General features: G+C 47.6%; 1 long non-coding RNA gene across 1 annotated transcript; it reads left to right on the forward strand.

The window, feature by feature from the left end:
• The first annotated feature begins 4,692 nt into the window (after positions 1 to 4,692).
• On the forward strand, positions 4,693 to 11,463 carry LOC133047586 (uncharacterized). The gene is made up of 3 exons (XR_009690786.1): positions 4,693 to 6,114; positions 7,886 to 7,989; positions 9,987 to 11,463. It is a non-coding gene; the product is annotated as an uncharacterized LOC133047586 (long non-coding RNA).
• The last annotated feature ends 9,545 nt before the right edge of the window (positions 11,464 to 21,008 follow it).

The raw sequence follows: 21,008 nt of genomic DNA on the forward strand, positions 1-21,008 counted from the left end.
TCTCTTAGTGACCTTGACCTGGAGGTCAAGGACTTTGGGTAGGAGACGGGGACAGCTGCACTCCAGTCCCGCCCTGAGAGCCTAGCTTCTGGAGAGCTCTGGGCAGCCGTGGCCTCTTGGGAACTCCCAGCCTGTGGGGTGGGCGCAGAGAAGTGAGAACATCACCCTCGAAGGGAGAGAGTTTGGTCTTCCTGCATTTCTGATTGTAGAAATCATGAGGTGTGCATTTTAGGCAATTTGGAAAATAAATTATATTAAAAAACTAATGCTAAGTTCTGCCATCCAGCATCAGTTTCTGTGACTGTTTCCCTATAATTGTACTGATCTAGCATAACCATAAATTACATACAACTTTGCATCTTTTTGTAACTTAAGCTTTCTCAGGTTTATTGAAAACCAAGTATAAGTGACTGCAAAAATGCTTTTTGTGATCCTAAAGTATCTTTATGATCACATTCTTGACTGTAAGGTTTTGAGCATTATGGTGTAAAGCTCTACTAGTCAGGTAATTCCCTTTCTAATTATTCATACGTTCCCTAATACCACATTGCTCTTGTTTTAAAACTGGTTTTCTTGTTTTCCAGTTGTTCCGGTGTGTATTAATAACACCCACCTTGGAAAAGGTGTAGGAAACTACTAAGATAGCTATTTATTATGTTAGATTTCAGTGGTGGGTGACCAGACCCATGCATTAGCGGGTGTGATGCACTTCAGAAGGTGTCCTGACACTTGACTGGTACCTGTGGAGATACCCCTTAATTGGTGGGGGGTGGAGATTTGGCATGATCTTTTGTTTTTAAGCTCCAGTCATTTTAATCTGCAGCCAGAAAACTGCTTTAAATGCTAAAGCAAGGTACAAAATTGGTTTTAAGACTGAAGTCTTAACAATATAGGTAACCTGCATTTTCAAAATTCTTAGTATGTTAACCTTTATTAAGTTGCAGGCATCACTTGTAGGGATTGCTATTGCACGAGCTGTCTGTCAAGTTAGGTTGGTTAGAACACCAGTAAAGTTTTTTATCTTGCAAAAGGATCTAAATTGTCTGTCCAAAAATGAGTGATTTAACAAGTGTTTTGAGGTTCAGCTTTAATAACTGCTTTGCTAGCAGACACCCAGAGTGATTACCCACCTGAGAAATGTGTTTTCACTCATCATGTTTCTCAAAGCACAGAATGGTTTTCAAGATCTTTATCACAGTGTACCAGGTGTTACTCTTTGGTCAACTTGTAGTCCTCATCCCCGTTACAGCGATATAGGCACTGTTCTTAGCACCTTTGTTGGGGAGGGCCAGACAGGCTTAGGGAAGTGAAGGATGCTCGGGTGTAAGGGCTCTAGGTAACGGGTCAGGCGTTGGATCCTGGTGATGTGCTCCTGGAGCCCGGGCTCTTACCCACTGAGGTCCATCTCGTGGAGGGGGTGCCTTGTGTCCTGTCCTAGTCAGCACCGTCTCTGGTGTGGTCCTGTGATGCCTGTGGTCGACTGCACAAATGATGCAGCCCTCCCTCTGTGCCCGAGGATGGATGGGTTCCAAGGTTCCCCCAGGAAACCATGACCCAGGGGTGTCCAACAGTCAGTTGTATGAAATGACTGAGTCCCATCAGCTCTGTTGTATCCATGATGCACAGCCCACACACGCCGGAGGGCAGACTGGAACTTTGGAACCTTGTGGTCCTGAATTTTCTAAGACCTTTTTTCTTGCCTTTATTTCCCGTAGAATTGAAATAACTGGCCACTAGCAATCTCAGCTCTTAAATAAAGACAGGATGAGCATAGCCAAACAACATTTATCAACGTCACATAAGCAGGAGACTGTGGAACTCAGAAACTGGCTTATGTGTGACCTTCACAGCTGGAGAAACAGTGTGTGACTTCAGTCTTTAATCTACATGGTCCTTAAATATTTAATTAAACCAAGTGTATGGATTTTGATCATTCACAGTCTAAAATTGTGATACTGTTGATAATCTCTGGAGAAGGAAATGGTGACCCACTCCAGTATTCTTGCCTAGAGAATCCCATGGACAGGAGTCTGGCAGGCTACAGGTTGCAAAGTCGGACATGACTGAGCGACTTCACTTTCACTTTATAATCCTACAGAGAACAAAAGAGATCAAGTGATGTACACACCTAAGGAACTTGAAAAATGTAGATTTTGGAGGGGAAAGAAATAACTGACAACTGAGTTACAAAGAGAGTTATGAAGAATTGCAGGTACTTGTCCATTTGACTTTTCTAGCAGTAAAAATTCCTCATTTTAGTGAATTTCTTATTTTAAGAAGTAGAGGTTTATCGGGAGTTACATAAAGAATTTAATGTAGTTTTGGGGGCAAACTTGCTTTTTCATTGTGTGCTGTTTTAATCCTAAGTGTGTATCCTTAACTGTGCAGTATGTAGATAAATATACAAGGGTGTGTAGCAAGCTACTTTGATTTAAATTTAGGGAAATACTTGATTTGAAAAATTCCAACTAACTTTTGAGAAGCAAAGGGAAGCTTTGTTGCAAAGTATTTCTTCGAATGCCCTTCTGTACTTTGCCATCAACTAAGTTTTGTGAAATAACTGAAATAAAAATCAGAATTTCTTGTAAAAGGTTAATGATCATGTTTAATTTATCAAGTTTTCATCTTCTCAAGGGAAAAATGCTCTTAGACCGTGAGCACCCCCGCCCACCCCCATGGAATTTGTTAACTGGGGAATTTCCTTACATGTTTAAAGAAACTAGTTTCTTACCAAGATCCTACATTCTACAATGAGGAAATGGCTTAAGAATCTTAATTTTTAATTGGGTAAAGTGTTCCTTTGTCAGACAAGTGGTGGGTGGAATTTTAGGGAGGTAAGTACATCGGAATATGTGCTTAGGTTCTTGACAGTGAACTTTATAAAGTGCTCAAAATTTGTGTGTTTGTCCTTGTAGTGTTTGCACCGAGAGGCCATACGAGGGCACATGCTGTTCCAAGTTTTTAACAACTTAATATCGCTGTATCTGGTTAAGGCAGTAAACACACAGATGTTTCCAAGAAGTGGGTTTCAAGCTATGTAAATAACATTTCTTTCCATCCAATACTTAGATCCCTTACCTCTAAAAAAGTACCTTGCAGAGAGAGGCCTAGCTGGATTGCACCACCGACTCAGTGGACATGAATTTGAGCAAACTCTGGGAGATAGCCAAGAAGCCTGGCACGCTGCAGTCCATGGGGTCACAGAGTCAGACACGCCTGAGTGAGCAACAACGGAGGCCAGTAGGAGACAAGGCTTCCATTTGCCTGTGTCGCCACCCCAAGGTCGCAGGGCTGAGATGGGCGTGCCTGCAGGATGGGGTCACCTTTCCCCTGGGGCTTCGTTGTTTTCACTATAAACTTTTCCTCAGCTTTGACATTTCATTTTTCCATATTTGCCTTTGGTTTCTTGGCTTCTTTTAAAAAGTAAATCATCTACAGCAGAAACAAGCACAACATTAGTGGTAAAGCAACTGTACTCCAAGAGAAAGGAAAAGAGAAAAGGAACTCATCAGAGAGAAGGACTGATGTCCCCTCTGTACTCTTTCCTGAGGGCACTTCCCTCAGGCAGACCGCTGAGCTGCGGGATCCGGGGGGTCCTCATTCTTGCATCAAGATGTTACCCCTCTAGTACGTCACCATCAGCACGTGGCGTGTTTGCCTGTTAGAAGCTCTGACATAAATGCCATCCTTTACTCAGCGTGCTGTCGAGTTCTCCCTCCCCTAGAAGTTCTTGGAGGCTCGCACATGCCCGGAAATCTCCCTTGGCGTGTCTCGTTCAAGTTCCAGGACCTAGTACACCACGTTCTCTGCCCTGCCAGCTCGCGCTCGTCACAGGGATGTTTTCTGTTGCTGCCAAGGCTGGCATTGAAATTGTGATGGCAAGACCCCGAAGGTCCTGGCCCTTCTGCTAAAGCTGCATGTCTCATGGTTGGGTTTCATTGTAGGAGGGAGATAGGAAGGTGGGCAAATGCTGCCCTATAAGCTGCCTGTGTGATGTGTGTACACAGACGCACAGAACTTGAGCTGTAAGGACGGTGAGTCTACGCGGAGGGAGGCGAGAATGCAGGTCCATGTGTGGGACCCTCGTGTGGTCACGCTGCCTTGCTGTCTGCTTTAGGCATGTGCTGCGCGCTGTGTGTTCGTACGTGTGTTGGACGGAGGATGTTTTGAAAATGGAGAAATGTGAATGCTGGGGCTTCCGACTTTGGGAAAACTCGGATTCACTTCCTGTTTGAAGGCTCTGTCTTCCTTCCGGGTTGGCGGGACGAGTCCTGGACCTCATCTTGTGGGACTGGTGGTGACTCCTTCCCTGAGCCAAGCACTGGCGGGCGTGGGCTGGGGTACGATGACACCAGGTTGGGATTGAGTTCTGGAAGGTGGGATCCAGGGGAATCTTATTCTCAGGCGACAATAGATGCCTGAAAACACCTGACCTTCATCAACAGGTGGTTGGGCCCAGAAGGTCCAAAGCGTCATCAGCTTGAAACCCCCTTAAAGTCTGAGGAGCAATGGAAGCCACTTCTAGGAGGAACCGTTGTAGGTCAGGGCTTATGTAACTCCTCTCTGGAGCACCTTTTAACAGAGGAGAACTGGGAGGACTAGCCTTTCCAGGCTACTGTGTTGAGCCGAGTCCTGGTCCCAGGCCTGGGCCTCCCCGTGCCCCACTGTCTTGGAGAAGAAGGTGGATGAAGCTGCAAAATTGGCTTTCGTTGTTTAGTCACTAAGTCGTGTCCAACTCTTTGTGACCCCATGGGGTGTAGCCTGCCAGGCTCCTTTCTCCATGGGATTCCAGGCAAGAAGACTGCAGTGGGTTGCCATTTCCTCCTCCAGGAGATCTTCCTGACCCAGGGATCGAACCTAGGTCTCCTGCATTGGCAGGTGGGTTCTTTATCGCTGAGTCACCAGGGAAGCCCCCAAATTGGCTTAATGATGTTCAGTTCAGTACAAAGGAGAGCACACTTTGGTCTCAGTCTCTCAGTACTGGATGTATTAAATAAGTAATTTTCTGCTTTTGAAAATCTTGGCATCAAGACAATATTCCACACTTACTACACACTACATTAGTGGCTAGAAGCTTGTGGCCACGATATGGTTTCAGAGTTTAAGCATTTTGCAATCCAGGCTGTTTACAACTGGCCTTTCAACCAGTTAACTCAGATGACTAGCTATATATGTGGTGTTTAGTGTTACAGTTTCGAGTATGAAGCATGAGTTGCTTGGGAAGGAAGCATGTCAAAGGGTTTACTAGCCTGGGCCCTGGGCTGACATGGTGCGGGTTATGTTCTGAGTTTGGTCACATCCCTGGTTATGACCTAGGGTGTTTTTTCTCTGCGCCCCAATTGTTCCGCTTGTAAGAGGGCGTCCTACCCACGCCTGCTTCACTGAGCGTGAAGGGGGTGGGAAAGCAGAGCCTGGTGCCAAGCGGACGCTCAGCAGATGGAAGCAGGTGTTGTCCACCTACAAGGGAGGCAGAAAGTGGGCCGTTGTCTGATTATTTGGGTCAAGAGTGCAATATCCAGAGAGGGGACTGGCTTGACATTTTGAAGTTGTGAACCAGATCTGCTGAATGCAGTGCCTGGTCGAATGCAAACACCTTTAACTGACCCTGGCTTTGAAGAAGAGAGGAGCTTGGGTTCAGGTTTCAGCTCCGCCCTTGCACACGGTGCGACCTCCGCAAGGCCCCCTTGGCAGCCACACGCCTGCTGGTCACATTTCCCATGCAATCCAGGAGGGTGTGGTGAGGACTGAAGGGCACTTTAAAGAACCTAGCATAGTTTGGGGTACATAATAAGCATATTAAAATTGGCGTTTGTACTCTGTCCTTTGATCATGTATCAGAAAGATACAATAAGTATTTAAAAGTTTCTAACAGCTGCTTAATGGAAGTGAGGACCTTGAGTTAGAAAATGTAAAAATACCTTCACATTTAGAGAAGGGGGTTGTTCTTACTGTGTTACACGTGATGCATTTTGGTTTTTTATTTCCTTTTTTTTTTTCTGAATGTGAAGGTGACGCTGACTTTAGAAGCTTAGAAATTATAGAGATGCATATGGTAGAAAAGAATTCTGATACTTCTCCCCAGAGATGGCTTATCAGCAGCTTCTTGAATGCTGAGTAAGTATCAAGTACTTATATGCTTATATATATACTTGATATATATATATATGTATGTATATATACACTTGATATACTTACATCAAGTATAGAGTTAGTATAATATTTGATGTAAATATACATTAATTACTGAAGTCCAATACTTTGGCCACCTGATGCGAAGAACCAACTCATTGGAAAAGACCCTGATGCCTGGAAAGATCGAAGGCAGGAGCAGAAGGGGAGGACAGAGGATGAGATGGTTGTATGGCATCACCAACTCAGTGGACATGGGTTTGAGGAAACTCTAGGAGATAGTGAAGGACAGGGAAGCGTGATGTCCATTTTAAGTCCATGGGGTTGCAGAGTCAGACACGGTTGAGCGAATGAACAACACCACATACAAGTCTAGTTCTGTGTGGGTTGTACTGGGCTGCAGTGGGGTCATCCTGGGGAGAGTTTGGGGTCCTGCTGAGGGCACCCCCAAAGCCCTTTCCCTGAGAGGCAGCAACGTATCCTCTTCCTGTCCACAGCTCGTTAGCTATTGTGCTAAACCACCTGGTCTTAGGAAACACCCCTTAAAATCTCAGTCTCAAGATTGTAACCGCTGTGACATGTTTGAAATGAGAATCACTAGAATTCATTGGTTTCGAGTAACACCTGTGCTCCTGGCTTCTTTCAGGTTTCCTAAAACTAGGTCACTAACTAGTAGGTTTCCTAACCTCCAGAGCTTGCCATTTGGCTTTAGCTGAGAGGCACGGCTGGGTTTTAAAGCAAGCAGGGATATTGGAAGTGTGGTGTGACCTCCATGGGGTACCTGGGGGGATACTCGCTGAGTTCCAGGTGTCAGTGGGGTTGACCTTTGTTCCAGGGGATGGATGGGGCTAACAGCTTTCTAAGAAGATTTGGACGTTTTGTTTAAATTTGACACCTTCAACCCCCTGTCCCTCAGACCCTTCCATTTTTTTTAAGTTAAATGATAACCACCTTTTCATTTTTAAAAATAGTAAATCAAAGACTGTGTGTGTGTTTGTGTGTGTGGGTGTGTGTGTTTAGTCGCTTAAATTGTGTCCATGTCTGACTCTTTGAGACCCCATGGGCTGCAGCACACCAGGCTTCCCTGTCCTTTATCATCTTCCAGAGTTTGCTCAGATTGATGTCCATTGAGTCAGCGATGCCATCCAACCATCTCATCCTCTGTCGCCCTCTTCTTTTGCCTTCAATCTTTACCAGCCTGTTGGTCTTTCCCAAAGGCTGGCAAGCTCACAGATGAATTGTTGTAAAACTTAATTCTGCCACCAGGTGGCAGGGCAGTCTCAAGTCTTGAGGGGGATGGGCCAGCCCAAGGAGCTGGTTTATCATCTCAAACAAATCAGACTTTTATGTTTATTATGCACAGTGTCATTACCAACTGAGGGAAGCGTTTGTCTTGATTCTAAGGATAGATACGAAACTTCTCCCCTCTCCTTCAGAAAATAACAGATAGCTAATGTAAAGTTTGTTTTTCCATTATAAAATTGGGATAATTAAAGCAATAATGTGGGTAAACACTAGTAATGTCTTTAATGAAAAGATGCTATAGAATAATACCTTTAATTTCATTACTGACTTTCATTGTAAGCTTTAATTTTTTACAATATCTGATAATTGCATAAGGTGTTATATGTTTTTTCTATCTGATTCTTGAGGAGCAGCTTTTTAAGTTAACAATTGAAGTGGTTGAATTCTGGGTTCCATGTGCACACCCTGCCCACCTGGCTAATGTGTAAGAGGCCTGTATACTGACTTTCAGGTTGAACCTTGGCAAGGGAAGAGGAAAGCTTCAACACGGGCTTGAAAACAACAGAAATTTAACAAGTAAATCTCCTAAGCAGAGACATCACATTGCTGACAAAGGTCTGTATAGTCAAAGCTATGGTTTTTCCAGTAGTCATATAGAATGTGACAGCTGGACCATAAAGGAGGCTGAGTGCTTAAGAATTGATGCTTTTGAACTGTGGTGCTAGAGAGACTCTCGAGAGTCCCTTGGACTGCAAGAAGATCAAACCAGTCAATCCTAAAGGAAATCAACCCTGAATATTCATTGGAAGGACTGAGGCTAAAGCTGAAGCTCTAATGCTTTGTCACCTGATGGAAAGAACTGACTGACTCTGATTCTAGGGAAGGTTGAGGGTAAGAGGAGAAGGGGGTGACAGAGGATGAGATGGTTGGATGGCATCACTGACTCAATAGACATGAGTTTGAACAAACTCTGGGAGATGGTGAAGGTCAGGGAAGCCTGTGGTGCAGTCCATGGGTTCGCAAGGAGTCAGACACAACTGAAGAGACTTAGCTTGCACACACATCTTCACAGCAGAGTGTTTCCTGACAGTCTCAGTCTATGACAGTGATGCTCCTGGCTAGAGATGCCTGTGGTGCTCACCTGGGTCATCCCACCTGCAGCAGCCCTACAGACATCTCCCTGACCAGGGTCCAAGGATGTGGCTGGATCAGGCCTTGTGGGTCTTATGACTGCAGAATGCACCTCAGCAACAAGCATCAGGAAACTTTGGAAAAAAGAAGATTTATGACTCACCAGTCCTGGAGGACCTGCGGCACACCCGGACCACACACTGAGGTCAAGGTCGAGGGAGGGAAGGAGTGAGGACCTGGGGCTTGACCTTTGTTAGGGTCCCGGGTGGGGTGCTCTGTGTTTTGTAGGTTCACTCTTTATTGGCAAATTGAAAGCATAAGGGTAGGAACTGGGGTGCAGGCAGAGAGGAGTGGGTCACTCGAAGGGTCAGTTATCTGGGTCACCCAGGGCCTTCTGAAAGGGGACGTTCCTGGGTAGCCAGCCCCTCACCGAGTTGTGTAGTTGGATGTCTTTGAAGAGGGTGCCTCCACAGTCACAAGCTGATGGTCAGGAACGTACTGTCCTGGGGGTGGAGCTGGCCTTGAGCCTGGACCCAGTCCTCATCTGTGCAAACCCTACACCTGGGCATGTGGGCAGAGGGGACGATGCCTCTGGGTGAGCAGCTCTGGTCCCATGGCCAGTCTGGGAATTGAATGGCAGTGTCTCCCCTGCGATGAAGGGGGCATCTTCCCCTCTGCCTGGCACAGTGCACCAAGACGAAGGAAATGATTGGCCTGCTCCACAAGCAGCTACTTCTGAAGCTGCCAGCCTTGAAGGGAAAAAGAGAGGGCGGGGGCCACTGGGACCATCTGCTTCTCGTTAGGCTGTGCAGAGAGTGAGGCATGGGTGGAGTTCATTACCGCCAGTATATGGTTTATCCTAAGGATGAATAAATACACTTCCTCGACCTACCTCAATGGAAAGGAATGATGTCTCAGGACACTTATCAATTAAAAAAAATCTGATTTTAACTTTTGGGGAACAGTTTTAGATTTATTCCTTTGCATACCATTTCTAATGATGTTCTTTGACTTCTAAGAAGACATTTTTGATTGACCGTAAAGAATAAAACAATCTTTGTGGTGTCCAAACCATGTTCCACAAATTCAGCCTGGAAGCATCTGTAAAAAGGAAACAAACCAACCAAAAGATGCCACACAGACTTTCAGAGACTAGAATGTAACCTTTAAGAAAATGCTGATTGCAAAGCAGGCATTCCATTGAGTTTTGAGGTAGTTTGGATGGTATATTTCCTGTGAAATTGACTTGGTTGTGAAGGCCCATCTGCCTTTTCTCCACATCACTCCCTTCCTTCTGCACCCATAGACCCTGACATTGTTTGGGGTGACATTTGCCAGGTAAAAACATTGACATTGCTTGTTGGGGGGATGATCATGTGATATGAGCAGTCAGAAGTAAGTAGGAGACTGCTGGAAGCTACTGGGACATTTCATTTTCTTATTTTTGCTTATGTCATTTTTCCCTTGATACTGTTTTCCAGATTGAAACGTGAATTTGGTTGGCTTTGCCTCTAGTGGTCATCTTGGGACCATGAAGTAAAGACTGAGGATCATAGACCTTTTTTCCTGCCAGCCTTCCCACCCCTCACAATTGACCAAAGGTATCCATTCTACTTCCAAAATCAGGCAGAGGAACTGGGAAACCTGACTGCCATTGGCAGGGTCTGCAGCTTCCCAAAAGATTCTGCTGTGTTTGAATGGTGTTCCTCAGCTCTGATGTGTCCTAGCCTGCCCTTGCTACAGCCTGTCTTTTAAATAATTCATCTGAAAATGCCATCATTTCATTTATATCCTGGGAGGATATTTTTGCTGGGTGTACCATCTAGGTTTGCAGTTATTTTCTTTCAGTCCTTTAAAAATATGCTTCCAATGTCATTGGCTCCTGCTGGTCCTGTACGAAGTCAGCCACCAGTCTATTTATCACTCCTTTAAAGGAATTTGCCTTTTGGTTCAGGTTGTTTGGGACTCTCTGTGCTTCCTGGACCTGCATGTCTCTTTTCTTCAGCAGGTTAGGAATGTTTTCAGCTGTTATTTCTCCCACTAGGTTTTCTTTTCCTTTCTCTTTATCTTCTCCCTCTGGGACCCTTATACGGCAATGTTTGTAAGCCTGATGTTGTCTCTTAAACTATCTTCTTTTTTTTTCGCTTTTTGCTGGTTCTGGTGGGAGTGATTTCTACCAGACTGTCTTCCAGATCCCCAGTCTATTATTCTGTATCATCTAATCTGCTCCTGGTTTCCTCTAGTATATTTTAAAAATTTCAGTTATTGTATTCTTCAGCTCTGATTCAGTTCTTTTTAATATTTTATCTCTTTGTTGAAGTTCTCAATGTGTTCCTCCATTCTTCTGAGTTCAGTGAGTAGTTTTATTACTGTTACTTTCTAATATTTATTTTTATTTATTTGACTGCACTGGATCTTAATCACAGCTGGTGGGATTTAATTACCTGACCAGGGAATGAAACCTGGCCCCCACATCAGGAGCGTGGAGTCCTAGCCTCTGAACCACCAGGGAAGTCCCTGCTCTTGACTCCTTACCTGGAAGATTGCTTATGTCTGTTTTGTTTAGTTCTTTTCCTGAAGTTTTGTCTTCTTCTTTTGTTTGGGACATATTCCCTTGTCTCCTCATTGTGCCTAACAGTCCAAAACATATGGACATTGGTGTTTTGCAAAAGCTCCATGTGATTTTAATGAGTACCGAGATTGAGATTTTTCCCAGCATAAAATATGATAAAGGTAATACTAAAAGGGAAAACAACAGCCTAATCTCACACATGGATATAGCTGCAAAAATAAAATATTAATATATAAAAATCAACTGTCATAAAAATTTCACTAAATAGACTTTATTGCAGCAACACATGAATGAGTCCTTCACAGAAAAGTTATGAGCATAATTTACTACTTTGCATTTCCTGTGGAGAAAACCCATAAGAATCTATCAATACATGTTGAAAATTTAACAACCAAATAAAAACTTTTTAATATGAATGGAAAGAAATTACTGAGATGTAATAAAATCTGTTTGGTAGATATTGTAATTCCTACCAATACCTGGTTTCTATCTCCTTCCAGCCATCCAGATGATTACACTTTTCGGTCGCCTTGAAGCTCTGTGGGTGGAGTCATGGTGTGGGTGGGGGAGGTGAGAACCCAGTATGCTCTTCCTTACTTGGTGATCCAGGAGGCTTTGTGCTGTGTTGGCAGATCCATGGGATCAAGACATTGTGTTTTTCCATGGGGAAAAGCATGCCTGGGGTTTATCCAGCCCCAGTGTGTGAATCCACTGAGATTTTTGGAGTTGCTTGTTACCACAGAGAAGATAACCTCTTTTGACCAGAGGTTTTGGGAAAAGTTTGCCTGCAAAGGGCCCAGATAGTAAATATTTCAGATATTACAGGACACGTGGTCTCTGTCACAACTACTCAACACATCCACTGTAGCAAAGAGCCACCACAGATAGTATGTAGTTGAGGAAGCATGCCCTGTTCCAGTAAAACTTAATTTATAAAAGTGGGCAGTGGTTGAAACATACAACATACAGCATTTCTGGGTCTGACTTACTTTATTAACATAAGACACTCCTGGTCCATCTGTGTTGCTGCAAATGGCAAAGTTTCACTCTTTTCTATAGGTGAGTAGTAGTCCATTGTGTGGGTGTATTTGTATTCACACATCCAGTTATCAGTTGACGGACACTGAGTTTGTTTCCACGTATTGGCTATTGTCAGTAATGCTGCTGTGAACATTGGAGTTGCAGGCACCTTTTCTAGTTAGTGTTTTCTTTTGCTTTGAATACAAACCCAGGAGTGGAATTGCAGGGTCATATGGTAGTTCTGTTTTTAATTTTTTAAGGAACCTCCATACCGTTTTCCACAGTCGCTGCATCAATTTACATCCCCACCACCGCTGTATTAGGGTTCCCTTTTCTCCACACCCTCGCCAGCATTTACTATTGTCTCTTTGGTGGTAGTCTTCTGACAGGTATGAGGTGATATATCGTTGTGGTTTTGATTTTCATTTCACAAGCCTGTTGACCATTTTTGTATGTCTTCTTTGGGGAAATGTCTATTCCTCTGCTTATTTGAAAATTGAATTGTTTGCTCTTTTCATCGATTCAATGGACAAAAGTTTGAGCAAACTCTGGGAGTTGGTGATGGACAGGGAAGCTGGCATGCTGCAGTCCATGGGGTTACAAAGAGTCAGACACGACTGAGTGATGGAACAACAATATGAAAATATATATAAACATATAAAGATATGTACATACCTATATATTTGGCCATGCCTCATGGCTTGTGGGCTCTTGGTTCCCTAACCCGGGTTGAACCCGGACTGCAGCAGTGAAGGCACTGAATCCTGGCCACTAGGCCACCAGGGAGCTCCCTGTTTGTTTACTTTCCAGTTGTTTGCATTTTTTGATATTTTTTGGATATTAACCCCTTATCATATATATGATGTGCAAACATTTTCTCTTATTCCATAGGTTGCCTTTTCATTTTGTTGATGGTTTTCTTTGCTGTGCAGAAGCTTTTTATTTTGACCCTTACATGATCATTTTTGCATGTTTTAGGTGAGCATAGGGGCTCTTGCAGTCAGCCGGTTAACAGGGGAGCCAGGCAGTTGGGCATGCAGGCTGCCCTCTGTGTGCATCCCGTTAGGTGAGGGCACAGCACATGAACGTAGGAGCTCGGACGTCATGAGCAACAGGAGCAAAATAGGGAAGCTTGTTCTGGCTCCGCCGCAGCTGCTGGAGGAGGACAGGCAGGGGGGCTGTGGCCGACGCCTGCCTCCTGGCCTGGAAGGCCAGATTGCTGCTGGCATTGCCTAACCACGATGGTCAATGAACCTGCCTCCTATAAAGTCTGCAGATGCTCTCCTGAGAAGTGTGCAGAATGCATACCCAGATAATTTTGTGAAAAAACTAATTAGGTTGTTTGTTACAAAAGCTGTACATGTTGAGAGTTGGTGAAGCTTCTGAGGTACCAGAGAATCAGGCTTCCTGGTGTCATGATCGAACACCATCAGTTGTTTTCACTTTCTCCTGAGGGACACTGGTGTTGAATTGAAATCCATCAATCAGCTCAATTCCTCGGGATGGGCAGAGCTTGGACTGTGGGCTCCACACCAGAATTAGAGCCTGGACGACAGGAACTATGTATGACACAGTCATGACCTCCGAGGAGTTGAGAGCCCATGCTTTAAGGAAGAAGTCCAAATTTCTTAACTTATATGGGCTTTCACGTCCTGGCCCCGCCTCCTTCTGCCCCCTTTTCTCTGGGGCAGATTTTTACTTTTTCAGGAAATAAAACATGGGGCGGTCTGAATCTCCCTGTGTCCTCAGAATTGGGCCCACGGCATGTTGAGTGACCATGTCCTCGTGCTTTCTGGGGGTCTTGGGGACGTCACGGTGCTCCTGGAGAGCTGGTGGCAAGTTCCTTATGGCCGGCAAGGCCTCCAGGGTCATCCCAGTTTTCTTGTCATCCTCACGTCTCAACTGAGAAAGCAGGAGGGCAGGAGGGGGTGGAGGCTTCAATATTTGAAAGCACCAAACCCAACAGAATTTATGTGGACATTGTAATTATTACTAGGCTGAATTAATGACCTCTGTCCTCTCCTTTTTTGGCTGGAAGAACATAAAAATCCCAATGAAAGGAAACAGATGTCTTTGCTCTGAGCATTTCCAAAGGAAACTGCAGTTAAAAACCAAGACGCCACAGAAAGGCCTGCCGAATAACGGAGATGCTCCGGTAGTGTTTTTGCTCCCCAGCTGCGTGTTAGCAGAGTGGGTGCCTCTGGCCAGCACAGCCCCCACATCAGAGGAACCACATCAACAGCGTCGTGGAAACGTTTGGGGAAAAGCTTGAGTTGTGCTTCTTGCTGCACTTGGTTTTCCTTTCAACCAAAAGCTGAGTCAAAGAAGTCAGTCCCCAGGAGAACTCGTGGGCTGGTAATGAAACGTGATTTATGAGCCAGGAGGAGCAAAGACCGCCCACGGGGAGGGTGATCCTCTGTGCTCAATTTCTAGGCCCTGGGGTAGCTGGCGAGCACTCGGGGTCACCCCTCAGTGGACGAGACCCCACATCCCCAGCAGGAAGGGCCTCTGCCCAGGGTCACTGCTGTTAGGGAATTCAAGGCTGGCCTTCCTGCTGGACTCTGTGTCCAGGGTGTGACTTTGGCTGTTGGCTTGGGTGCACTGGGGAAGCCTCCTTTCTTCATGAAGGCTGGAAGGGCGAATTTCTTCTCTCTCCAAGCAGGGAGGTCAGTGCACACTGTCCCTCTTAGAGTCCGCTTTCCTACAAAACATCAGAGTGCAGAGTTCTGTCCATGTTTTCAAAGAGGCCCAGGACTCATCTTGTGTCTCTCCATCTTTGCCTTCTTCATCCTCCCTTCTCTTCCTTTCCTTCAGCCAGTGCTGTTCAGAGACTGAGACTCAAAGAAAACAAGAGGGAAGCTTGGCACATCCCACTACTGTGGTGGGGACCCCAGAGGTGGCACCGGTGCTTGTTGTTGGCGGAGTCTAGTGGGGGCACCCAGCCCTGGGTGCCAGGTAGCCGGCATGGTGGTCCAGGTGTGAGAACACTGGTTTGCTTGGCTCTCTGGCAGCCCCTCTGGGACCAGGAGGCCTCAACTTCACCGGGCCCCTCTGCTGGCCCCGGCCCCGACTGTGTTCCACAGGCCGAAGAGAGAGAAGGGCCCCATGGTTCTCGACATCAGAACATTTGCTTTAATAGATGCCTTCGTCCCTTGAGGCCACTGGACCCCGCAGGGCTTGAATGAATCACCGACTAAAATGGATAGGGCATCGAATGTCCAGAGGAGGTGTGGGCTGGGCTTCAGGTCAGCTCGACCATTCTTGCTCTCCTTGTTGGATCTTGTTTGTTGGATGTTCTCAGGTAACTTTTGAAGGATGTGGGTGGGTGTGCCCTAATTTTGATTTGCCTGGCTCTTGGGTCCAGGAAGCGAATTGTAGGAGCTTGGGAAGCAGTGATGGGAGCCAGTGGGCACAGGTTGAGACGGGCTGGGACGGGCTGCAAGCTGGTTGAGGATGAAGTTAATCCTCAGTCCTGGAGGGTTGTGCCTGCCGGGAATCTGAGCCGCCACTGCGTTAATAGAAGTGCAGTATTCAAGGCACGAGGGTGCGTCCCACTTAGGCTTTGCTGGACCACCCGGGCAGTGCAACTGGTCCTGCAAAGGGCGCCTCTCTCCACAGGGGCACAGCTGATGGAGCGCTTTGCCAAGAGGAGAGCTGGGGCCTCGTGGGCCCCCAACCATGCTGCATGAGAAATGGGGGAGGGGACACACACCTTGGCTAAGAGAGCTGACGGGAGCCCTTGGACTGTGTAGGCACTGCTCCGTGAGGCTGGGCCAGAACAAGCTGTGGGGGAGGGGGGCTCAGCATGAAAGGGCCCTCCAGTTGAGCCCCTGGAGGGGCGAGGACCCTGTGATGGGGAGATTGCGCATCTACCTGTGGTGCGAGGGTCACAACAAAGGTTGAAATAAGTGACTTTAAAGTCTTCTCCAGCTGGGAGATTTTTATGATTTTCAAATGGATAAATCTGTGTTTTTTCATGAGTTTGAGTGAAATTCGCTAAGTGTGTCAGGAGGAGTCGGGCTCCTAGGTGATCCGTAAGGGCCCCTGGGAACAACTGGAGCGGGAATTGGCTCCATCTGTGCCCAGAGCTCACACCCCATGTGACCCTGGATTCTCCCTGTGGTCTGACGCCCTGGAGGCCTGCCCACCTCAGCGACCCTGTCTATGCCCCTGTCCACGTCGAGCGTGTTCCTGGGAGCGGATGGTTAATTGTCCATGACATTTGCCGATCATCAAGAAGTTGGTAGGGAGCACGGAGCACAGGATTCGTTTCCCTCCTCTGACGGTGCCGTGCAAACCCATTCATGTTCTGGGAGAGGCTGAGCCAGCCTTCTCTCTGGGCCGACAGCGAGGAGACAGGTCCAGGCCGCCTCCAAGGAACCCAACACATGGGAGCAAACTGAGTTTCCCAGTCGTTCTGAGTTTCCGATCTGGGGCCAGAATGCAGGCTCTTCAAACCCTGAAAGCAAGCTCTCCTGCTTTGGCTTCTTGCAAGAGAAACAGAGGGTCAGTGCCAGACACCCTGGTTGGGCCCAGGGCAACCGGTTAGAAATGCCTCTGAAGGCCGTGTGTTGAGGTCATGTTTCTGAAGGCCCCCAGAGAAGAAGGGGTGACAGGGAAACTACAGATCACCACCCTCCACCCTGCCTTCCCCCACCTGCTTAAAACAGGTCTCCAGGCTGCTTGGAGGGAAAGAGTGTCGGACATACAGGGGCCTCCTCACACCGCCCTGCCGCTACTCCGAGGATCATGGTGTCCACACCCCTGAGGCTGGACTGCCTCACTGGGTCCCACTGGGCTCTCAGTGGGCACTGGGAGGCCCAAAGGACACTGTCCTGGTCTGGGGGTGAAGATAACACATCAGCCTGCTTGGTACTTGCCTTTCTTACTTGCCCCTTGGGATGGGCAGGACCTCCTAGAAAGGCTCTGCGACTCCGGCTGGTGTGGACAAGCTGCCAACTAAGGGACCACACGTGTCTGAAGGCCCTCGGCAGGCGTCACTCTCCAGGCTGACATTTGAGACCAGGGTTCCCAGCTGGGTCACAGTCCCAGGGCATGGCTGGCTGGTGAGGAAGACACAGATGTGAAAACAGGGGCATGACATAAGTGAGCTGAGAGCAGTGTGTGTGCTGTGTGTGCATGAGTGTGCGCATGTGTGTGGCAGGGCAGACAAGGAGGGGCTGAGGGAGAAAGAACTGATGAACTTGGGGAGAAGTTGAGCTGGACTTATTCTGACCTGGCGTAGCCCTAGAGTGGTCATGTTATAAATCATTTTCTTATGAGGAATTCACTTCCTGAGCTTCGCACAACTTCCCAAGCCTGGCCTGTGCGTGAGAACAGAACCTAGAAATCCAAGAAAATGATGGTTTGTGCAAATGTGGTTTGAGACCACAGTGGGTGATCCCGCCAGCTTGGGGGAGTGAAGGCTGGACGGGCTTTGGCTCTTGCTCCCAGAGCCTCCAAGGCAGAACTTCCAAGACCACTGGTGACCACAGGCCCTTGAACACTGAACTGAAAAGGGAATTAAAGGGAACTGGGGCCTGAGGATGTTCTGGTCCTGTCTGCAAGCACATCCATGGTTCTGACACCTGTGGGCGCACACTCTGTGCTCAGAAATCGTGACTGATTTAACTCTTGAAAAACGAAATCCTTGAACAAACGAATTGCCCTGGTCCTGAGTCAACAAGAAAGGTTCTTTCTTGAGTGGTGTCTTTTCCCTTCTGCCTCTTAGCTGCTCTATGGCTCCTCTGTGTCATCCGGAGCTTTCCCTGGGCAGGTGCTGTGATGTCTCGGCCCCCAGAGGGCGCAGCTCAGAACCTCCCACACATCCAGCCCAGGTTAGAGTAATGATGACCTTGGTGGATACCTACGCGACCATCTATTAAGGTGTAGGAAGCAAATGGAGGGAGAGGCTCTGAAACTCTTCACTGAGTGAGGTTCTGAGATGTGTCATTACATCTAAGGCACTGCAGTGATCACGCTGTGGAGATTAAAATGAGTTTCACCGGCACCATACGAGTTGGTCCGCTAATCCTGAAGGTCTGAGGGCCTGGGGTCCCCTTTGTGCTAGTCTGCACCTTAGACCACACCTGCCTGCCTCCTGGGCCCTGCTCTCGGATGGCCGGGCGCACCCGGGGTTCTCACCTCCCCACACCGGCACTAGGATGGCAGGTGTGGAGCAGACCCTTCCCGGATGGATGATGACTGCCCCGCGGGGGGCCGGCAAACCCCTACTACCACATGGCCCCGTGTGCAGTGCTCTCCCCGAGGTTTCCCCGGGCGGAGGCTGCGCAAAAACTGTCTCCAGGGCCAGGCTGCAGCTTCCATTGCCTGGTGCTTCATAGTCACCATTGCGCTTCCTCCCAAACTCTGCAAGGAGGCCTTGGTTTCCATGGACAACCCTTTAGAAGTTGTGGCACGTGGATGCAGTTTATGGCTCCCGGGTTCCAGAGCACAGGCTCAGTAGTTGCAGCTTGAGGGCTTAGTTACTTCGCAGCATGTGGGATCTTCCTGAACCAGGGATCAAACCTGCATCTCCTGCATTGGCAGGTGGATTCTTAGCCAGCTAGCCACCAGGGCAGTCCAGGCATAGTCTCTTGCACACGCTGGACACCAGGTCAAGGAAAGCTATGCTTCTTCTGCACTAAAAACTGAGGGGCGAAGTTGGCTTGTGTATTTCATTTCTGTTCACTTTAGGATTTAAAATTCCTCTTGACAGTGTACAACAGAGACCAGTGAGACAAGCACTTACCTCTCGACTGGATATTTAGAAGTCATCGACTGACTGAGCAGACAGAGCCCACCCTGAGCTCTCACCGTGGTGGTGGTTTAGTCACTAAGTCGTGTCCGACTCTCTGTGACACCATGGACTGTAGCCTGCCAGGCTCCTCTGTCCATGGGATTCTCCAGGCAAGAATACTGGAGTGGGTTGCCATTTCCTTGATGGGTGGATCGTGCCATTTCCAAGATCCAGGGGATCTTCCCGACCCAGGAATCGAATCCTGCACTGCAAGCAGATTTTTTACCGACTGGAGCTATGAGGGAAGCCCCACTCTCAAGGCAAGCCCTTTCTTTTAAGAGAACAAACAGTATTGTGGGCTCATGTATTATGGCTGGAAAGAGCCACAATAGGAAACCAAGGAAACGGCAGGCTGGATGATTCACGTCAAAACCGTTGGGCATTTTACAAAGCATCTCAGTGGAGCTAATTATAACCCCAGCATCATTCTGCCCGTTCCTGGTCTTCAGAAGGCAAAGCAGGCACTGACATCATGCGCTCCCTTGTTTGTTTAGCTGGTTTCTGAGGCACGGAGGATTTATCCCACCTAATCTGTGAGCCACAAACCCAGCATGTGATGCCTGCTTGCAGTGGGCAGTGCTGGTCCTACTGGCTAGGTGCTCGGGGCCCATGGAAAACACATCTGCAGTGCACCATGCACGTTGTTCTCTCTGGGTGTTGGGATACTTTGGCATGATGGATTCTGAACTCCATGAGACCAACGCAGTGGGAATTTCCCAGTCTCTAGGACTTGTGTTCCTGGCCTGTTCTCTCTGTGACTTTGAGTCCACGTGGTGAAGATGCCAAACCCCCTCCAGAGCTTTATGGCCAGCAAAACGCTTTCACACCCGGTGGTCTATTTGTCCTCAGGACAATCTGTGGGGTGGCCAGGACAGTGTGATCAAATGCAGGGTGATTAAGTGTTCTTTGGTAGCAAGTAACACAAGCCAGTTTTGGCTAACTTCAGCCAAAAAAAAAAAAAAAATTTATTGGGAGGCTATAGAGGGTTTTTATTTATAAACTTTCTTACTCCACAAATTATTTTGGGTCCATTTATAAACATGGGACAATGCAGAAGAAAAAGCAGTTGAGGGAGTTAGAGTGAATGGAAAATAGAGGATGGCGTTTGGGCTACTGAAGCCAGGGAATGGTCCACATCTGTCCCCGTGATGGGAGAGCCCGAGGCAGCAGCCCTCAGCAGGCACAGACAACGGAAGGGTGGGATTGTGTTCCGGGTTCTGCTGGCGAGGCTCTTGTCCAGCTCTCTGTAGTTTTTTCAGAAAAGAGAAATATCCCTGGCTTTATGATTCCTGCCTCGAGCACCTCCTTTTCTCTATCTGCTCCCCAGTCCTGGCTGAGAGCAGCCTGGCCGTGGCTTCAGCATCTTTCCTGGGCTCTGGCCTCCAGTTTCAGACTCCTTGCTGGATATTCCCACCTCCAGGCCCTGCACACGCTCTTCCTTATGATGTCCATAACAGAAGAGGATAGTGTTTCTCTGTATTTTTCTAGCTGGCACATGAGCACATGACATTTCCCATCTGGAACGCCTCAGGCCCTTTCTCTTCTGTCTGGGGAATGACTATTGACCTTTTAAGTCCTCTTCAAAGGTCACCATCTCCTGCCAAGTCCTCAGGATGGAGTGGTCGCTGCCTCCTCGGTGTCCTGGCATCTGGCCCCTGGTGGTCATTGAGCCCATGGGCTACTGCCACCCTCTGTATGTCTTTTTCTAGGGCTCGCTTTGGCCAACATGTACACTGGGATCAGCACAGCTTTGTCTGTGGGAATTCCTCCATAAATGCTCCCTGAGGAAGAAGGCTGGGGTAGCTGAGGTGGACACTTTCCTGATTGCCAGGAAGACAGTCCGGGTCACTGCATGCGAAGATGCGAGTGCTCAGCCCAGTGATGAAGAGAGACCCTGGAACTTCTCACCTGGTAGGTCAGGGCCACTGTAGGAGAAAGACGCAAAGAACTCCTGCAGAGGTACAGTAACAAAAGCATGGTATGGTTTTTGGTTTCCGATCTCTAGGAAGAGCTACAGAAAACAGAGATTATGCTATGAAACAGCAGTCAGAAGCATTCGCCTGGCTGTGAAGTCAGAAGCTTTTGCCTGGCTGTGATAAAAAGTTTGCCTGC

This window comes from Dama dama, chromosome 27 (genome assembly GCF_033118175.1).
Source record: "Dama dama isolate Ldn47 chromosome 27, ASM3311817v1, whole genome shotgun sequence".
Classification (NCBI taxonomy): Eukaryota; Metazoa; Chordata; class Mammalia; order Artiodactyla; family Cervidae; genus Dama; species Dama dama.